We start from the raw sequence: 20,996 nt of genomic DNA, 5'->3' as shown, positions 1-20,996 counted from the left end.
AGTCTTAAATAGAAACTGAATTCCTACTTCTACTGCTTGCTCAAAAGAAAAGGATGTAGTTTCTCTAGGTACTTGGAAAGAGAAAATGCCTAAACTATTTGCATTCATAACAACAGAAGGCAATTTCTAAAATTCTGTCTTCAGGAGGTGATGCCTGTGTCTTTTTAACACAACTACAACTGCATCAAAAGCATATTTACAGCACCTGCTTTTAAAATTAGTTGCTTCATTACATCACATGACATGCTTCACATTGAAATTCAGCTAACCATTATTCAGTCTTTTTAAAAAAAAAATTTATTATGAATTAAATAAATAACAACAAAACACACTGAGGTATGGAGTTCAGTGAACTGCATCATTAAATATTTGGGAGACTTGCAGAATCAGATTTAAATTCTGGCAAGAGAACTGGACAACTTTTCTGCTACATAGAAAGTTTCTTTCTTCTTCACTCTTGATTATGACACTGTTCTCAAAACAGTAATTTGGAAGATATGCCCCTGGCATGTTATTTCATATTCACAGGTTGGAAAGTTGCAGGCTAGCATCTGCATGGAGCCTTTTGCAAGGAACTGAAGGCATTTTTACCAAATGCCTAAGGTCCATAATTCACCCAGAACATTCACTAGCAAATTTTTCCTCATTGGAAAACAGAAATGTGGCTTTCATGTGGCAGGCTTGTGCCAAATAGAAATTTCCCCAGTTTACCACCTACCCAGAATGGTTCAAAGGATCTGCAATCAAGCTCTCTGGTGCTGTCCTAAGTGGTGGGTCAAATGCAAGCTGTGGATTTGCATGTACTTCAGCATAGCAAAGCTGAAGTCAGTGCTCCACCATTTTCCCCAGCTGAGAATATAGACTTCAGTTCACATCTGGACATTTTGTGTCTTCACAAGACACTACTGTCTAAGAATTTGTGAAAATTTTCTATGTCTTGCACAAAACAGTCTATACAGAAAGCAGATTACAGCTGCCTCACAGAGTCTCTAAGTGCCAGAGCATTCAGCAGCTAGATGGGCCACTGTTGATGGATTCATAGAAAACATTAACCTTAAAAAAACTAATGTTAAGCCAGAACCACACATCAACTGTGTGACAGCAGTGGCTGGGAAACAAGAATCCCAATACATGTGCTTACACAGCACACATACACACATGCACAGGCACACCAAGTTTCAGCTTTTGTTTTCGTTTTGTGTTAGGAAGAATCTGGGATATCTTGAAACCCTCATTTTTTTCCCACAGAAACGTAGTAAAACACAGAAGCCTCATAATGAAAAGCTGCTACCCTCATTGTCTGGAGCCTCACCACCACTAGCCTGAGAACTCCAAACCATTATGTGACATGGGACTACATGCTCTCTCTCTGTTCTTCCCTTGTGAGAAATGTCATCCTAAACCTGAGACTCCTCACAAAAAACTTTTGAAAAAAATGGATTTTTTTTTTTCACTGAAAAGTTACAGTTTCAAGAAATCAGTGTTTCCAAGGGAAGAGGTGTTTAATAAAAAAACAATTCCCGACTAGCTTGTGAGTGGAAAACCCCTTGAGAACATATTGATTGGCACCTTGATGCTTGATGCATTCTTGCTTCATCTGACCATGTCCTTTAATGTTATACACATGTAAAACCATCATGTGTCTCATCCTGAAGGAATGTGAAAGTAGTCCTAGGGCAACACAGACATGATGCAAATACCTTTGTCCTGTCTCTGGCAAATATCTGAATCCTATTTGCCCTTCAAACCAGGGCAATAGGGGATTGTCTTTTGTGGAACTTGTTCTCCAAATTAACTGCAAATCTTATGGATTGAGGTCAATAAGACAGCAGTACATATGGTAGAAAGGTTATGGATGAAGGTTTACCTTAGATTTGGGCCTCAGTTGCTGGTGCCAGTAATATAACCTTGTGCAGTTACTTGATATTTGCCTTTTTTTAAAATTTATTTTGCTGTATATCTGCATGCATATACAACTGAATATTACAATCTTTCCTACAAATATGTACTAGATCCCTCCAGACCAAATTGCTTTAAATAAACTTATGCTTATAAATGAGCACAGCCATGTCAACACTGATGCATAACATACACGTTGCAGTAAGCTCCATCAGTGTCAGAACCAGGGCTTAGTTGTACCAGTCTGGCAAACATCTCATTGGAATACTTTACTCTAATAGTTAAGTATAGAAGTGACTATTCCAGGAACTCTGAGAGGCACATGCTTGGCTCATTTTTATTAGGTATGTCTGTAAATATATGTCTGGTGCTGTGCTGGCTGGCACCAGAATAGGGCTTGGCCCTCATCATTGCATAGGGAGCATTAACTTGGCAAGTCTGCTTTAGAAATCACATATAAATCAGACCTGCCCAGCAAACTGGTCCATTGCTAGAGTTCCTATTCCCACACACAGGATTCATCTTTGAAGCCAAGAGCCTTAAAGATGTTTTTGTTTAAACTGTGGCAATGTAAACATTAAGGTTACAAGGAGTTTATTCCTTCAGCAAATATTTATACAAGATAAATAGCAGTTGTCCTATTTTTATATTGTTTCATATTTTCTTTGTGGAAGATTAAAATTTAGTCAATAATCAAGTCAATAATCTGATGAGAAAAGAATACATATCTGCATTATTGTTTTTAATTACAGTCAGTGTTTCACAGCTTCTCTCATCCCACATGGTTGTGTATATTTGTTTTGCTCTCTAACATATGCATATTATTTTATAAGTTATTTGAGATATGTGTATAGAAATTTACACTGCAATGTTAAACTTTTATCTTGGTGCAATAGAATATGAAGTATTATAGACGTGTATTGGGAAAATGACACATTTTGGTTTATATCACGTTATTTTTTTCCAACAAGCCTTGTCATTGAGCAGGCTTATTTTTTTCTTCTCCTGGAAGGTTTTGAAAAGGAGGACTTCCTGATCTATCAATGCTATTTCCGAGCACAGAGAAGTGTAGGTGCATCCACTTCCAAGTGAAGATAGTGTACATGAAGCGGAGCAGTCTCAGCCAACAGTCACAGGATGAATAACCAAAAATCCCTTCTAAAAATAGTGACTCTGTGTTCAAGTTTGAAGTAGACAGTGGTTAGAATGAGGCTTGATTTTCGCAGCTCTAATTGGTATTGTCTAAAGACTTAAGTATTTTAGCCTTTATTCTTGTGCATTACACAGGAGAGAAAGGCTGAAACGCAAGAAAAAAACACTTATTCTTGAAGCTGTGTATAAAGTTGCCTCAAAATATTTCTGGATTGCAGCCAAAATGAATTGATTTGCAGAAGAGAATGATGTTTAAAAAAATATGTATGTATGTATATATCACATCTTGTAGCTAGATGCTCAGAAGGCAAAGAAGAATTTCTCCACAGAATATAATGTTTCATCTTTAGACTGGAGGGAATTTTATTGGCTTGAAAAGCAGATCTCTTAATGAAAATATATACAGAGAGAGAAGTTATGTTTGACAAGCCTGTTCCAAAGTAATACTCCTAACACTGGTAACAGCTTTTATAATTAAAACAAACAGACCGCATCAGTAAAATTCATTTCGTCTACAAAGTTTGTATCTCCTGCCATTAACAATTACATTTGCTACAAGTGTGTGGGAGTAACTTATACTGCTGAGTGTGTAATATAATTTATTTTCTCATGCAGACAGACTTTTGTTGTTAAATGAATCTAATATAGTGATAAGGTTCTCAAATAGCTGTACAAGTTCACCACTATACTTAGTAGAGGTTATTTTCCCAAAATTCTGTAAATATAAAATGTACACATCTGATGCTCTGTGCTTTTGAAAGGTAAAGCATCAGTATTTATTAGGATACTGCTACTCATGGGAAAAGGTAGAGGTGAATACTAATACAGTATTTTCTCTTCAAGATATTCCACTTCAAAAACCTCGTACATGCAACTTCTACAGCAATGAATTTTTCAGAAAGCTTCTTCGCAATCCTTGTGGAAAGGTACTTGCCAAATTTCTATCGCTTTCAACAAAGAATGAACTTCAAAAACTGGCAGAGTGCTTGCAGGACAGAAGGTTGGAACATGCGTGGAACAAAGAAGGATCACTCTGGATGCTGTGGTCCCCCAGAAGGATGAAGAGAAATATTTATTGTTCTTGTCATCTAACTAATGATTTTGGGGTTGTTTGTAATGATTCTCACAGCAAATAGCCACATCAGTACCAAATATCCATTTAGTGATAAAACAGAATTCCTGTACCAGAATACCCACTTCAAAGAAAGGGGATGCACTTTAAACTGAGGAAATACAAGGCAGAGATAAACAGACTTGAATGTTATCAAGCACTGAGCTGAAATGCTAAACTTGTCTAATTACATGAGCAGTGATTTATGATATGGAGAAGCATGAACTGTTCCAGTGGGAAACAGTAAACAGGACACTAAAAACAATGTTAGCAAAGGTAATATGTCAACAGAGATTTAAGTGAAAGAAATGGGGAGTTTGCACACTGGAAGAAGCATGACCCAATTTCTACCTGCAAGGATGGGAAGGAAGGATACATAATGAAACAAGAGGGGTGGGAAGGGCAAAAAACCACAAGTCTATTCAAGACATGAAGGCACAGCAGAAACAAAACTTCTGTCAGGTCATTTGAACATGATGTCAAAGGGGGGAGAGAAAAAGGACTTACAACAAGAAAGAAAAAATTATTTAACGGAGGAAGAAGAAATTATTTTAGCTGGTGAGTATTAGCTAGGCTGCATAGGGGAAGCTGGGTGCCAGGTAATACACACAAAAGGAGTTTGAGGTAGGCCATGAGAGCAAAATGATGAGTGACACAGAAGACAAATAGGTAGGTTCAGAGGATTATAGAAGTAAAGAAGACAAAATTGAATGGAGACTCAAGTATTAGGAAGTGTGGAGTGAAAAGTAGTTTCATGGATGTAAATCTGAGTGTCTGGAAAGATGGAAGACTCGCCAACAGTGATGAAAGAAATGGCGTGGGGAATGGGTTTGGAGAAAAGACAGGAATTTCTCTTCTTTCTGATTGGTTAAATTGAGGGCAAAGGGAAGGGGGCAGAGAAAATGCCTGCAACAAAGGAAGATCCTGAATTTGAAGAATTAGATATCAAAATTGCCGCATAGGCATTAGGCAGGACGCCAAGGTGGCAGTGAGCTGAACCAGGAGAGCAGTATGTACGAAAGCATGAGAAGATCTAGGAGAAGCACTCAGATATCTGTGAGTCCACATCAGCCAGCAAGAGATGCTCAGTTTCTAAACCTGCACCATGGCACCAAGCCAGTAAGCTACAGCTGCTGCATCAGCAAGACTGACAACATCTGAGGAAGATTTTGAATTAGCAGTTTTACTGAGGTCTGCACTTGACACAAATCCAACAAATACATGTCGAGCTACAAACTTTCCATATGTTAAAACTACTGATTCCCCTGAAAGCTATGCATATCAAATGGAGGTCTGAAACAATATCTTCTGAGATAATTTAGCCCTGGCAGCTAGAGCAACTTTACTAAGGGTAACCATCCAAAAGTTCACTCTCTGCAATAAAGAGAAGTGTTAGAGCTGATCATGATCTGACAAGGGTTGTACTTTAAAACAGAGCAGAAGCTTCACAAAGAAGCAACATCTCCCTGTTATCTACCCTGAAATAACTTACATAGAAATATCTGTCTTTCTGGTCCACAAACTTTAGAATGCACTGCTGGTTTTATTTAAGAGAGAAAAAAATGTATGTAATGTAGATTAAGCAAGGGTTTGTTTTAATCAGCCTGGAAGTTTACATGGATCATAAGAATAAGTGGAATAAATAGATTCAAAATTAAAAAAATATGGGACAGATACTAAACCCTGCACTTTCAGGCTCAATCCATGTTGTGACTAAAGAGCAGCAGAAGAACTATCCACACCTTCCTGCTGATGCTGCTCAATATCAGAGACAAAATGTTGAGGTGCACTGCACTGTGGTTACCATGACAAGTCCCTGTCAGGCTCTTATCTGTGCCAGATGAAGGGACAGGCACCCGCACAGGCAGATCCAGAGAAGTCTAAAATAGAGACCTTAGGTTGCTCACTGACTAGTGGTTAATTTTCCTTTCTTCTCATAACTTTAAAAAAAAAATTAAATACTTAGAGAAATCTAAAATTATATGAATATTATAGTTTTTAAGTATAGTTCTTTCAAGTCTAGTTGCAGAATCAGCTTGTGACCATAGCTGAACATGACAGAATTTTTGCTGAACCACAGCAGAGTAGATCATATGTTTGCCATGTGGAATCTTAGTTCTTGTAACACATTTGAAGCAGGTATCCTCTTCCAATTTTAAAAGGTCCATGTCAGAAAAATGAGTCGCAACATATACAGCACCAATTTGTTCTCTTTATTCTAACAAAAAACAATTTACATAACTTAGCCAAACTGCCAATTCATTTCATACCCAATTCTCCTTCCTGTTTATCTCCACTCTTTTAAAAAAAATCTAGACTCTTCAGAAAGGAAGCTCAGCACCAAATCCTCCCTGGGAAGGTGGATGAGGAAAGCAGGAGACAGAAGGGAATGAACTGTTAAACCCTGGTCTGTGTTACCTTATTTGAAGGAGTGGAGGGGTAGGTGCTCTGTTGTTCCTTCAGTGGAGGGGAGTGGAAAGATTTGCCTCAGGGCACTGCTCCTGCCTGGCACCTTCCACTCTTGAGCAACACAGTCAGAATCCCAACCAAACTGGCAGTGCCAGTTTAGCCCTGGATATCCCACCTCAGTAGAGCGGGCTGGTCATGCACACCCTTCACATCCCCTGAAGGAAAAAAATGCTTGGCTGTAGATTTTGCAGGGCATCTGGGTTCTGCAGAAATACAACCCCAGTGGGAAAACCCAGTTGTCTCCTTTAACCCAATCATTTAATCTGTACAGGCATTATCAATTGTTGTGCAGTGATTCAAGAGTGTGCACATCCAGATAATGCTAGTGATGGGTGTCCCTTCTGGCTAGCTTTTTTCTAGCATTGCACCTTTAGCATCCCTATTGATTTGTTCTGTATTAAACAAGATAATACCCTGGCACCTCATGACAGCAGCAGCCACCTGATGAAGGAAAATCACATTAAATCTACATTTAGGAGAACAGAAGATCCAAAGCCCCCTTTAGTGTAGAATATAAGAACAGAAAATAAGAAAAGCTGAAAAATTATTTCTTGAGAAATACAAAGTGGAGGAAAGTGTAATGAAATCAGACCATTTTTCAGAAGTACAAAGCCTGCATGAAAAAAAAAAACTTGAAGAGGAGGAGAATTTGGGTTATCTGCCAGTGAAGACAAAAGTAGACATGAGGTGTTGAAGGGATCATGAATCTTGCCTTAATCTGAAAGGAAAGAACTTGAAAAAAAAAAAGGAAAAGCGAAAGAATAAAGGAAATTGACAGGCACAGAACTGATAGGAATCTGAAATGCTTTGGATTTTATGGTTAAGACAGAGCAGGGAAAAGGGAATGAAGAACAGAGAGTTTTTCTAGAAAATGTCAGCCTGGCCTTTAAACAAACTGTCCAAATACTGTACATGGGGATACAATTGAACAGAAGGGAGAAGGCTCAGTCAGACTGTGACAGCGAAGTATGACAGTGAATGAGAAAGAAAGGAGCTTGTCTTTTTTTGAAATAAACTACATGTGCATAGGAGGTTACCAAAGTCATGGTGCTTCCTCCAGAGATGATGCACAAGGGAAATTCAGGGGCAAATATAGCCAAGATGAGGAGAGAGCCAAAAAAATATACTGTGCATCAGACGGACAGACAAATGATGAGGAGAGAGGTAAAAAGTCTGCCAAATATGAAACTGAATATAAAGCTGAGTTGGCAGGTAATACAATCAAGAAATTCTCCCAGCTCTCTTCTGACAACCTGGTTTATTAAAGTTTTATAAATGTTTGAAAATTGACTTAACATTTCTGAGGAAATATCTCCATAACTATGCTAGCACTCTGATTCCCTACCTTCTTTTAATTCTTCCATCCTGCAGTGGTTGAACCACTCATTCTTGACTGGTAGTGGAGGTGTGGGGGGTGGTTTACAGTAGGATTTTCATCCTTAAAGCAGCTAAGAAATGGATCAGTCTTGTCTGAAGGTAAAAATCACTTTTTCAGACTGTTGCTGACCCAACAGCACTTTCTTCAGAAAACAAACGAGACCATTTTCCCCATATTCTTTATCTTTTTTCACTATAAATAATGTAGTAAATCTCAGAATTGTCCCTTGGTAATCTAAATTAAGGTGAATAAGTTTTTCCCTTCATCTATGGGATTGACTTACTACGCAGAGGGTAGAGTTAGTTTGCTGGCCCTTGACATTGAAAATGCAAATTGAATCCTGGCGTTGACAAGAATGTTTGGATTTAGTATAAAAGAGACTTAGTCACGGTACATTTCCAGCTCCTGATTATGCCAAAGCAGGAGGGCTGAGGGAATGCCAAGAAACAGTGGTTGCCACTCCCCCCCGAGGGAAGGAAAAATGGATAGCCCACTCCTGGCCCACACGCACTTTCTGTATTTCACTCTTGTGAGATGCCTGGAGAGACACTACAAAATAAGGAGATACACAGAATTTTGAACTGTGTGTTTATTTTAGTTGCTGGTATTTGTTCAGAGGAGACTTGCAGAAGGAAAGTCCCCAATTACTGACTCAACAAGCACTTCACCAAAAGGTACCGAATGGCTTCCAGTGTTTTTTAAAAATAATATTTCAAATAAATCCATTTATGCGTCTTTCTGCATTTATGCAAAGATCCAGTAGTCCTTTGCACACTGTAATATGATCTATATTAATTTATGTGCAGGACTCCTCAGTTCTTACAGAAAACTCAGGTTTCTCTGACTCCTTGTAAAGACTTTAAATTCAAAAGCAGAATGGACATGCAGCTGTGCTCTGAAAAGTTTCTCCTGCATACTTTCTGGTTTATAAGGCAGTAATGGGTGAGCCTTTGAAAGGCCTCAAGTGAATGGACCAATAGTGACATTAACCATCCTTATATAAATGAAAACCTATAAAATCCATTAAAAAGCCCTCAATCTCAACTCACCTTAACCAAACCAATATAAATAGTGCATTTAGTCTCTGTTATAGTTTCATTCTGCTTCACAAAAAAAAAATTCTAAAGCATTACTATTAAATTTAAACACTCACAAATAACATAGATTTAATAATTTCTCCTCTATCTTAGCTTCTAGTAGACAAAATTCATAAGACAAATGAATATCACTTATAATCCTGTATGATGTAACTGTATTTGGATAAATCGACTGTTTGTCAAATGAGGGAAAGGAACAGGAATTGCTTATTGCAACCTTCTCTTTCTGATTAATTAAGACTCATAGGAAATGTCTGGTTCAACTGTATTTATTTTTTGAAGGGGTTACATGGTAGAAATAACACCACTGAAAAGAATGAGAACTTAGGAGCTGCATTTGCAGGAGGAGGGGGGGAGAAAAAAGACTACTTGGATTCTTGTGGATGCCTCTTATCTCAAAGTTAGAATTTCTTGCTTGCTGGCCAGTCCTGACCATCTTTTACCTTCCTTTCTATATGTGTTGTGTACCATAAAAATCAGTAAAATAAATTAAGGGAGTTAAGGTGGTGAAATTTTCTTCCAGGACTTGGGATGGTGTGTTGGGTTTGGGTTTGGTTTGCTGCTTTAGGTTTTTTCTTTTGCATGGTAACACCTGTAAAGATTACTTCATGGGGATATTAATTGTTACTACTGTCTTTGGGAGTTGTACTCCATTTCAAAGAGTAAGTTCATCTCAGTTTCGTGAAAAGTGCATTGTCTTCATTAAATATTGTGGCCAATAAGGATTACAAGCCATATTAAAACTAAAAGCAGAGAACTATGCAGGAGAGACTATCCCAAAGCTGACTTTATTTGTTAGTATATGAATAACCTCTTTTGCAGGCTTCACATCATTGCAGGCTGGGCATTCCCTTACCTTATCCACAAAACCTTCCTTTCGAAGGGAAGTACATTCACCAAACAGATGAGGAGGCATTGCCTCCTCCAAGTAATCCTGAGATTACTAACAGAAGTTAGTTTTGTTCTCCAAATGCACTTTTTCCTTAGTAAAGCTGACTTCAATTTCTAGATTGGCTCTCAGGGGTCTTTCATGTGAAGGACAGCTAAATGCCCCTTCCAAATTGTTAAGGAAAGACTTTCTCTAAGGTGACCTCTGATGGACTGAGTCTTGTTGCTCAACCTGAGGGATGTTACTTTCAATTTTTTATAGAGATGACAGAGGGCATTTTCATATCCACTTTGTTTCTCAATATGTTTCCTTAGTGATCCATCATCAATACGCACTAACATTTGAGAAAGAGAATGCTTAATCTAATAGCACCACACTGGGATGCACTGGAGTATTCTGGATATTACCGTACAAGTAACTGAAGCCCATTTGATTTTAAATTCCCATACCTAGAAATATTTTTCCCAGGTTTGTGTAACATCACAAGAAATCCTCAGATGCTCTGTTGCCTTCTCAGCTCACTGTTTCTGGAAAAGCATAGGTATTTTTGAAGGCAAGATATTTGTGATTGGTTTTTCCTTACTTTTAGCTTTTTGGGAATCTTTCTGTCTTGTAGCTGAACTTGGATTCTTTAGGATTTAACAGCTGAAGATATTTATGTTTGGAAAAGTGTATTCTTTGTGAAACATATGGATTTGTGAAGATAAAACAGCACAGCAACTGGCAAAATCAGAATTGAATAGAGTATTAAACTAAAGGATTTTGAAGTGTCATGCTGACAAACTTTGATGCAACAGGCAAAATTCCAGTTTTAGTTGTGGGAACTGAATTAATGTGGGAACTCCCTGCCCCTCTCCATCCACAACAGAATTTGCCTTCTTATGGCAATAAAACTGGGGGTTCTGGTCTTCATTAGATACATCTTTGTCACATGGAGGGACCTTGAAATTACAGATTTCATTTTTCTAGTCCTCCTCTCTCTTTCTTTTTACAGTCTTTTTACTTGACTTTTTGGGTGTAGCTCTTCTCTAAGTTAGCCACCCTCAATTCCCTTCCTACCTAATGGAAAGAAATGGGTATTTCAAGGGTGTGATTCATCAGGGACCTTTAAAATATCTGACTGAGGTTTAGATGAATCAGGACTGAACTTAACTCACCAGGACATTGTTGACTGTGGTGGGAATATGGAATGGAGGGTTGTGATGGGTGTGTCCAAATTCCAGGCATTACCATTTGACCCACTGAAATCCAGCCTTTGTATTTTCCTTCACAAGGGATTGAATGCTGATATTAAAGAGACATTCCTCTGTCACTCTGTGGTGTTTACTGAGGGTCTAATGACTTGTGAGCTTTCTGTGGTTCAGGCTACCTGTCAGTTCAGGAATTGCATATGAATTTGACTGAAATTTGTAGCTGGAAATTTTCAGCCTATCTGAGAGGATGAAACATTTACATTTTCTTGATTTCAGAGGAGAAATTAATTTTGCAAACTCCATAAATTCAATTAGCACAGTGCAGGAGGTGTGTCCCATTTTAGGTTTTCCAGCAGGTATTTTTTCCTTTACTTTCTTCATCTGTTCCTCCCCCATCAAGTTCACACAGATCTCCATCTCCTGTTTTCTTTGAAGAAAATTCCCATACTCTTGTTTCTTCCTGACCATGCCCACTGGGGACACGCAGCTGGTTAAGCAGTCTGACATTGACAGCTTGGAAATCCTTAGCCACAAACCCACTTCCCTACTACAGACCCCTAGTGGCATTTGAGCCAGCTCTCCTCTTGCCTGAGGAATTGTTCAGCAATTGAAGGAAGTCAAATCCAAAGGTTTTGTATTTCTCCTCCACTGTTTTCTCATCCTCCTGTATCTCCCCACCTCTCTGCTCCTTCTTGATGTTTCATAAGACTAGCATTATTTGCTTTAACTGCTTTCAGTCTTTTTCAGCAGCCAGCATTCTGGTTCTCTGGCATTCTGTAGTTAGTACAGCTCTTGAGAGGACTCTGTGGCAAGGTCTGTGACTCTTTCTCCAGCTCTTCTTGATCATGGCTTAATCTTAGTGCACTTTTTCCTGAAGCAGACCCATCTGTCTATGGATGGGATGTTGCAAGGTGCTTTACACATGGGGGATTATCGGACTTCCCACTGTCCCCATCTGAGCTGAATTCCATATTGCTTTTGCTTCTTAAAGGAATAATTGGATGATTTCTGAACATTCCACCCAGTATCAGAACCATAAGTTTCTGAATTTAAACTTGAAGTCTGGAGACTGAGCCACACAAACTTCTTGATTTTTTTATGTCTGATACTGTTTTTCCTGCAAACACCATTTCCAGAATGCTTCACACTATTTTCTGAAGAAACAGAGTTAGAAATAAAAAGCAGGTTTTGGAGACTGCGCAGACACTGGATCACCACCTTCCACAGCAGAAAGCAAATAATCTCAGATTATCCCACACTAACAAATATATGAATGATTATAGTCAGCTAGAGAATTTTGTGGACACTCAAAATATGCAGAGTACAAGCCACTGTAAATCAACATCCACCACTAAAGGAAAACAGTCTTCCAGTCAAATACTCCATGGGGAAATGTTCTTCTCATGCATGGCACATTTGCAGTGGTGATATTTCAATTGAGGACAACATCTTGGAAAAATCTTTTCTTCATTTTAGCATAATCTTTCACTTTGACTGACACCAAAGTCTGGGTAGATGATTAGGGGATTGTTTTGAGATACAGGAGATGGGATTTTCTGGATCCATAATTTTTCCTTTAAAACAAAATAAACTTAGTTCTTCCTTGTCATCTATCTTCCTTCATTTGATGACATCAGCACAGAAGATGGCACAACCTGATTTTTCAGTTAAAGATTTTTATTACAATCCTAGTTTAACTATTGAGGATGCAGAATAGCTCCACTGAAGAGAGAGAACTGAATTTAGCTCCCTCTTTCTGATAGTGAGCATTTCACAAAGAGCACAGATTTGTGGTAGGTCCTTCTTGTTTATTTTATGTGTGTGTCTATATCTGTTTTGGGAGTCTGTGGTAATCTTGCTACAATCTGAAGTCCCAAAATACCACAAGAAAGGGTGTCTTACACTGTCTCCAGTCTAGCCAACAATAAATAATTCCTAGGAATACCACAAGGAAATTGATTTATGGTTTGATTTCTCAAACAAAGCACTCTGGACAAAGTTCAGATAAGCAAGTAATCTTATGGATCCTTATCTGGAATAAACTGGTATATCTCTGGGGCTCCATTCAAGGCCAAAATGGACACAAGATTAATTGAAAAATGTATCTCATACGAAAGTACTGAAAGGGTTCAAAAACTGACATGTTTCTCTTCAGGTCACTAGCACATTTCAAAAAACTTAATTAATTTTAATGTGTTTAATTGTTGTCTGTTCCTGTCCCTCTGGTTTTTAATTTCCCCTTTATGCATCTTATGAGCCAAAAGGTTTTTAAGACAAGGTTAACCCTGGGTGCATGGAATGTATAAACCAAGTTTTCAGCAGTAGGATTTATAGGAGGGGGGGAATGCAGGATTTGCCAGGTGCAGACAGATGTAGAAGATGCCTGCAGAGCTTTAATACCCTGATGATGGTAACTGTAAACCTGAGAATTCAGACAGTGAAAAGAGGCAAAGCACGGCACCAATCTGAGCCTTGCAGCATTACTGAGTTGCAGGTGATAGAATGACAATTTCCCTCATGTTGTGTCAAGCTGCTTTGTTATCCTCCAACTCTGACTAGGCGTAAAAGGAAAATAGTTTGTGTTTGTCCATGCAGATGAGTTCTGGTTAGTTCTGCCTCAGCTAACCCAGGTGCTGTCAACTATTTTTAAACTGATTTAATTTTGTAGCCAAGAGCCACCCATTGACTTCCAAGGATAATAAAGACTTGTTTGATTCTGAGTAATCTTAGGGCACCTTAGGGCATGAATTAACTGGAGTGAATTTAGTTGTGTTTGGTTATTGTGCTGTAGAGAAAAGCATGGGGAGTGGTGGGTGACCTACTCATCTGCTGCAGGGGTTGAGGGCCTGAGGGAGCAGCTGGGCTAGAGATGGGGCAAAACCACTGTGATTCTTAAAGGTGGCTAGCATGGGAATATCACGCCAACTTTTCCTAAACGCTTGTGCTTGAGGACCTGGTTGCTGAAAGCGGTAATCAGTATGTCTTTAAATTCTTGTTCCTGAATCACTGTGTAAAGTGTATTATGATTTATATGTACTTATCTGTACTAAGTGTGTAGTAAAGTAGTGAAACAACCCGAGAATATTTTGACTTGCTGCAGGATAAGACATGTGGCAGTTTGATCAAATTCCTAGCAACACATTTGGATGTGTCCATCCCAGGGATGCCTTTGTAATTAAGGTGAAGTTTTGGATGCTCACATCCAGCCAACAAATTGAATCATATGCCAGTTACCCATATTATTCTTCCACCTGAAACCACGGCACCTAAGGCTTAGTATCTTACTAGACAAAACAGGAAAAAATAATCCTGGTTTTGCAAGAAGATATTGGAAAATATTTTCTCAGAAATTACTGCATTTGCTCAAGAATTTAAAAATGTCTATGCAGTGTGTGCTGTATAGAGTGAAGAGTGAAGTAAGTAGAAAGCTTTTACTTCCATTAATTTGATATGATCTCTATAATTCACTTAGTATTGTGCTTCCTGTGATTAATCCCATGATTCTGTATGAACGATTTAAAATTCTTTTTGCTGTATGATGTAATCATACACTTCATAGCACAAAAAAACCCCTAAAGGTCATTTGATTGTGCTACAAACTATGAGATGATGATAAATACAAATATAAAGTTTAAAGTTTCAAAAAAAGTTGGAGGAAAACACTTTAGTTGTGTACTTTCATATTTTTATTATAATATGATTTTTAATTGTGTGACTGCACAGCCTTTTTTCCACCCAATGCAAAGAACAGGCAGTTCTTATTTACTTAGCAGTTATTTCAGTGGTGGTTTTATTTCCCACTGTGTCTATTATTTATGTTCTCTTAGGCTTTTCTATGTGCTCATGACTCTGAAACACGCAATTACTGCAGAAATACTGTTTAGGATATCATCAGAACTTCCCCGAGACGTGGCATATATTCTTTCATATGCAAGGATATGAAACTTGAAAGGAGTAGAGTTAGAGTTACTTGCTAATTTCAGATGCCAACTTTGAGTTATCTAGGACCTAAATTTTTTTAAAATATAATGCATCCTTCTCTGTACTTGAGAATTCCAGGTGATGCACACTGTTACTGGGAAGGTACAGCCCTTTTCCTTTAAGTACAACACTTCAGCAGGAATACTTGTGTACAATGCCCAACAAATGACCAATACTGATTATTTTGATTTAAGAGATTTTGTTGGATACTCCCAGCTGAGGTAAGGATAAGAACAGGTCCCCACAACATCACTGCCTTTACTGGGTTCATATTAGTGACAGCCAACTTGCAATTCTGAGCAGAAGGTGATTGCAAAATGCTTTTTTTTCATTATGTGGCTATGCTGCACCACTGGTGCAAGTCCTTCCTGAGCCTAAATTTATTTTGCTTTAAAAAAATTTAAAGATGATCAGATCAAAAAAGTTTGTCTATCATTGCACACACTTCCAAAATAATTCTGAACAGAAGAAAACGTCAGAATTAATATTCAAAGCATTTTTGCTGTTTAAATCATTGACAAAAAAAAAGTTGACAAAACTGTCAACAAGGACTAACAGCAGTAACAAATGGTTTGCTATTAGGTTTCATGAGCATTTGGGCTGTAGGGAAATAATAAGACTTGAGGAAGCATTAAGATCTCCTAACCACAGTGTTGTTCATCAGAGCTCAAGCTTTTGCCCAGACTCCATTTGTAATGGTTTAACTCCATTAGATAACTAAACACCCAACAGCCTCTCATTTGCAGCCCCCATCCTCTCCAGTGGGGTAGTGTAGACAATCAGCGGTGTAAAAGAACAAAAACTTGAGATAAAGGAAGTGCAATATTTAAAAAAAAAATTTTTAAAAAAGGAAGAAAATAAACAGGAGAAGAAGTTATCAAGGAGAAGGGGAAGGGGTGGAAGAAAAGTAAACCCAAGAAAAATAATTAGTGCAAAAGAGTAATTGCCCACCACCAAGCAAGCAATGGCTATACAGTCCCTGAGTACCAGCTGCCACTGCCAACTTCCGTCCCCAAGCTTTATCTGTTGATGCTTTTGGTCTGTGTCCCCTCCCAACCCCTTGTACATCCCCAGCCCACACACTGATGGGGTGGGTGAGGAAGAGAAAAGGCCTTGATGGTGTGTAATAATACTGCTGCTCAGTAATAATTAAAATCCCTGAGATATCAACACTGATTCCAGCACAAATCCAAACTGTAGTCCCATACCCGCTACTATGAAGAAAATTCACTCTCTCTCAACCAAAACTAGCACACCTTCTTTCTATTCTGTCCCTTTCCTACCTGTAGCTCTTACTGCCAGCTTCATTTGACTGTGCAATGTGTCTTTCCTTCCTTCCATCTTCAAACAAGGCATTTTCCAGTTCTCTGATGCATATGACATTATGTGATCTCTGATGACTGTGACATTCCCAGCTGGTTCCTGGATGCCACTCTGTCCCAAAACACCTGAAGGTAATGGTCTTAGCATAATATTTTCATTCGAAGTAATAAAAAAAATCTTAGGAAGGATTCTTTCTTTTCATCAAGTCTGAACTGAAAGACTTGGAGGAGAGCAGCCTATACATCTGGCAGAGAGAAAGAAATGCTGAATGAGATAGACACAGGGACAGACAAAGGTGTTATGTTCATATCACGGTGATTTATTTCTATTGTTCCTTTCAGCTTTGACTGCCACTGCAAATTTTAAGGATGTTTCACAGCAGTGAATAGACACAACATAGTGTTTCTTTTCCCTGTTTTGCAGACAAAACTATACTAGTAGTAGTATTCTCAGGGTCAGAGGGAGTTATAAGATCTGATCATGCTAGCTGCCTAGAGTAAAATACCGAAGCAATAGTGTGCTAGAGAAATTAAGAAAGGCAAGACTCAGGAATCACAACGTGGCCTCCTATTTCTGTATCATATATCCATGTGAGCCTGATGCCATGTAACACACCCAGCAAGGTGCTGAGAGGCTGTATCCCAAATTTTCTGTCTCACTTGGGAAATGATTTGTTGGTAGGAAGACCATGCAGGGATTAGGAAATCCGGTCTTTTGGTCCCTCCTTTGTTAGAAATGTCTGTGACTTTCAGAAACTCCAGTGGGTTCCAACTCATACCTACCTCTCCTGCCCATGAATGACTTGCTGTATGTCCCTCACCCATATGGATTTATTTGGGAATTAATGTTATTAAAGATTAGAAAGGATTAGGCTGATACTGCAGCCATACCGATCTCAATACACAGGCAGGGTTTCGGATTATGGGATTTCTCAAAACTCCTTCCAACTTTACATCCATATGATTTCAATGTTTGCAATACTCATATTACATGGTGGTTAAAATCTGATAGTAGACATCTGATAATATACCTTTAACATGTAGAGTCATACAAAAAGCTACCTTTTGGTTTCAGTGGGAGGTGTGACTGGATTTAACTTATTTTTCCAGATGAAATAGTAAGTTCATTTCCTCCTTTATTTGTCTTCCAGAACTTGGATTTGAGCATGTATATTTCCTGGGGCACAAATAACATAATGACTGAAGAGAGAGGTTCTGGGATTCTCTTTGTTCACTATTATAAAATATGTAGCAATAGATGGAGTTTCAGTTACTATAAGATAAAAATAACAGAAGTCAGAACTCAAGTCTTGAAAGGTATTTGCAGTATTTTCAGGTCAATTTTATGTTTTGTGATTGCATATTTAATTAAGTTTTTGATAACTTCATCTGGAGGGGTTATGGCTTGATAAATGAGTAGTATAAACATACAGAGAATTTCAGGCCAAAATTTGTCAACTGTTTAATAACTGCAGGAATGATTTGAGACTGCTTCCCACGAAAAAAATCTATGTGAGATATAAATGGATGAAGCAGAAAGAACAACAGAATCTGGGGTTTTTCAGTTCTTGGCACTGAAGGTGAATTGGATAAAACAAGGGATTTCTGAACACCTTATCTGAACTCTGAGAAGCTTGCCCAATTTCCAAGTATTTTGAAAACATTTTTTTCTCGGATTCTTATTTTTTCATGACGTTTTATATCAGTACAATAAACAATAAATGACTGATGATTGAAATAATAATCATAATAATCTTACATGGAAAAAGAAAAAACCTTGTGCTTATATTAAGATATGGGACCAATAAAAAAAACAACCACAAGAGTCAGATGGATATTAGATCTTGCCCAATATTCTGCTTCAGTATCTGATTTTCCCTGTGTAAATATGAACTCATTACGTTACCCTCAGAGAATTATTTTATTGTTAACATACCTGGAAGCAATTCTTGTCTTTAATGTACTAAGTGTAAGCATCAATTCCAGTACAGCCACATGCTGGTCATTCTGCCTAACAAACAGAAGTTTTCTCTTTTTAAGATCTATAGCAGTTGTGAAAACACAAAGGCATGCAACAGGGCAGAGGAAGAAAGAGTGGGGCCTTTATAAAGTAATTGACTTGGATAAGCTGGAATAAGTGTATTGTGTGGCACTGCACCCACTGAAATTTAGCTTTAGAAGAATTGAAAATCCAGATGTGGTCATAGCAAGTAAAGTACTTAAAAAAAAAAAAAAAATCTACCCTTCAGGGCAGAAATGAGCCCTGAACCACTTTGAAGTCAAATGCCTCAACCAGGTAAGGAAAGGGATACCACAGGCAGTGATGCTGCAGTGTCCCCTGAAGTCATAACAGACATACAGTATTGTGGCTACCTGCTTTTAGTATATAAACAATAATGACCTGAATGTGTTCTGAGGACGATTAATAGCTAAAGGGCAGCAAGAGCTTCCAATCAATCTGAAAGGTCAATTTTTAAAACGAGGTTCTACTGTAAAGAAATCTTATGCTGAATGAAATGTGCCTCCTGTGCAAAGGACCAGTACGAGGTCTAAGCATCTTTTAAGTCTTTAAATCTCTACTGCACACATGATTGTTTCTTAAGAATCCCACAGACTTTCAGAAAAAGGTTGAGTTTTATGAAAGGTGGACAGACCACTCTGTAATAGTAGTGCAAAGAGCAGCAAATATTGTGAGCTGTAGTGATCTGTTCTCAGACCAATATTTCTAGAACATGGGCCTAATTTGTAGTGCAGAGCAGTGCAGGAAATCTGCTCTCTCCTGGCTTTTCAGCATAGTGAAATTAATATCTTGTATTTTCTAAGCGAGAAGCCAAGAAAGTGAATACACTATACACAGCTATACTGTGAATTTCAACAAGAAAAATGAAACACAGAATGGGAAATTAATATTATTTCTTTCTCATTGCCTTCATCATGGACAATATCTATAATGCAGAAAAAATTGGAGAAGGGACCATTCTCCACTCATAAAGATCAGCTCAGTGTAAAATACACTGCCAGGAGTGCATGTGGGCACTGTAGGAGACACTAGGAGAAGCTTGAAATAGTGTCATGTCTAGCTAGTATAAACACTCTGAGAATAAGAAAGAATGAGTCAACATATTTTATGAGATATCAGCTTCTTCTGTTTAATTTGGTATTCTAGTGTCTTACAGGGTGAAGAGAATAAAGCAATATACAACTTCACAAAAGCACAGCCCTCACATTATCATCTTATTTGTCCAGGCTGTCATTTCTCAACTACATCTACCCTTTCTATATGCTCTTGAATCCCTCCTTTCCTTTCAGGTAATGCCTAGTTTATGATAGAAAAATGGAACACAGGAGACCTTTAGTTGGTGGTGGGGTTTTCAGTTCACTGATTTTTTTTTAAATTTTTTTTTATTGCTGCATTGGACGATATTATAGTTGCCATTGGCTTAATCTTGAATGCATACTGGAGTCTGCACAACTCAAGCAAAGTAAAAGGCTCTTAGCAGAGAGATCCTCATGGATTCTGGGAAAGCTTACTGTAATTCAAACCTGACAGACTGAGTCAAATTCAGACCTGACAGACTGAGTATCTATAAACCAACTGTGGGCTTTCAGTTGCAAAGTTCCAGTTCACTGGCAAAGGAGTCAAAAGTATCCTGAGAGGATGCAGAGAAATTCTTCAGTGTAAGAATTCTCAGAAACCTTTTGATATAAAGTGTCTTCTTACATACTTTAGGAAAGTAATCTACCTGCTTTTCATTTTTACTGTTTTTAGGGGTATAGGTTTATGTATAACTTGTTTGTACATAAACATCATTATGATTTCTCCTAAACCTGTAAGATCCTGAACTTCTGCTAACCACTTGGCTCTGGATGCAAAAAAACCCCATCGCAATTAAAAGCAATGGACCACATGAAAACTAATACTAACAGAGGTTGTTAATAAGAATGTGGTAATTTGGGTTCGAGCTGTATCATAGAAAAGGGGATTTTCTGCAGCGGAATAACCACAGATGAGATAATATAACTGCAAGGCCTCCTTGATGACTGTGTAGACTGAAAATACAACACTTCTTCAGATGTGCTGCTAGGTCACAATACAGGTAAAGGGGGGCTACTAAGGGTGCCCACACTATTAATTTACATTTGGAAGTCAAAAAATTTTGCAGGCAGACAGACAGACTACTGTGGACAGACTATGGAAATGGTTAGGGTGCAGACAGTCAATTAAGGTGTATGTGTCATTTTAAGGATGTTGCCAGAACATAACATCCATGCAGCCAGCATGCTCAATCACACATAAAAGTCAGTGAAGTGTGGTGACAAGAGGCACACTGGAACTTCTAAACCTGAAGTTAGACCAGCAGCCAGCATAATGGTCCTTCTCCTGTAAGCCTCATCTGAAGAGACTCAGTGTGACTTTTTTTAACAGCCTGAGCCCCGAAGCAGAGTCTCTTCAGTCCATTTATTCTGAAAAACAAGATTTTTCCCCCCACTGTTCTGTTGCTTCT

This window comes from Cinclus cinclus, chromosome 3, assembly GCF_963662255.1.
Source record: "Cinclus cinclus chromosome 3, bCinCin1.1, whole genome shotgun sequence".
In the NCBI taxonomy this organism is placed as follows: Eukaryota; Metazoa; Chordata; class Aves; order Passeriformes; family Cinclidae; genus Cinclus; species Cinclus cinclus.
This window is presented reverse-complemented; position numbering follows the sequence as displayed.